General features: G+C 47.6%; 2 non-coding genes across 2 annotated transcripts; both read left to right on the forward strand.

The window, feature by feature from the left end:
* The first annotated feature begins 376 nt into the window (after positions 1 to 376).
* Pmar_PMAR016674 lies at positions 377 to 449 on the forward strand. Its single transcript has one exon. It is a non-coding gene; the product is annotated as a tRNA-Lys (tRNA).
* Positions 450 to 618: 169 nt separating this feature from the next.
* On the forward strand, positions 619 to 691 carry Pmar_PMAR016675. Its single transcript has one exon. It is a non-coding gene; the product is annotated as a tRNA-Asn (tRNA).
* The last annotated feature ends 379 nt before the right edge of the window (positions 692 to 1,070 follow it).

Consider the following 1,070-nt stretch of genomic DNA (forward strand, 5'->3'; position numbering starts at 1 on the left):
TCGTCTTGCTGCTTCTCACGCTATTCTGATCATTTGAGTCGTATAGGAACTGCGCACGATCACGAATGGAATGACCACCGTTTGGTGATTGGTGACACGAAGTTTAGGATATCAATGAGCCTGCAAGTTACGATCTATGTTTATCTATGGTATCACCAATCACCCCCCACCCCATAAGGAACGTCCTGACTCCCCAGCTAGTCGTGGAACTCATCTCGAATAGGATGAACATAAAACTGCGGTCTCACGGGCATCGGAAATATCGCGCATTTTTTGCTCTCACTCACGTAAATACTGATATGGATAAAGAGGGCGATGATGAGGCCTCGATTTGGTAAGGTCGGGCGGACCAGCTCTTGCCCAATCCGGTTGGTTGGCCCGTCTAGCTCAGTCGGTAGAGCGCAAGGCTCTTAACCTTGTGGTCGTGGGTTCGAGCCCCACGGTGGGTGATATATCTGATCTTTTTCTTGTCAATTCTATGTTCTGATAATCGCGAATTCCTTGTGAAAACCTGATGTTGTCATAGTGACCTTGCTTAGGGAAATCAAACCCTGATGAGCTCTCAAAATGTGTTGCAGTATAAAAAAAAGAAAGAAGCTTCATATATAGTATTTTAGTGCTCCGCTAGCTCAGTAGGCAGAGCGTGTGGCTGTTAACCACAAGGTCGGTGGTTCGAACCCATCGTGGAGCGTTTGTCCTTTCTGAATCATTCTATCGTTCGATTGAGCAGTTTCATATAATCTGAAAAACGAGAAGACTCTGATGGTACAAGGGAGCGCCCCCGTCCCTGGACAATGTTCTTTTGTACTGTCAAACGAGTATGGGCGATCCAAACGGGTGAACATTGCTCGAGGGAGCGGAGGGAGAGCTGGATCGGAATAGGCTTCGCTCGATCAGATCGCAGTTCTACATGTGCTGGAAATGGATGAGCTCGGACGAGCGCGCAATATGGGATTAGAGCCGTACATCTAAGTGGATAACATTGAGATGCAACTTGCAGCCTCGTCTTGCTGCTTCTCACGCTATTCTGATCATTTGAGTCGTATAGGAACTGCGCACGATCACGAATG

Source organism: Perkinsus marinus (assembly GCF_000006405.1).
Source record: "Perkinsus marinus ATCC 50983 genomic scaffold scf_1104296956220, whole genome shotgun sequence".
In the NCBI taxonomy this organism is placed as follows: Eukaryota; Perkinsozoa; order Perkinsida; family Perkinsidae; genus Perkinsus; species Perkinsus marinus.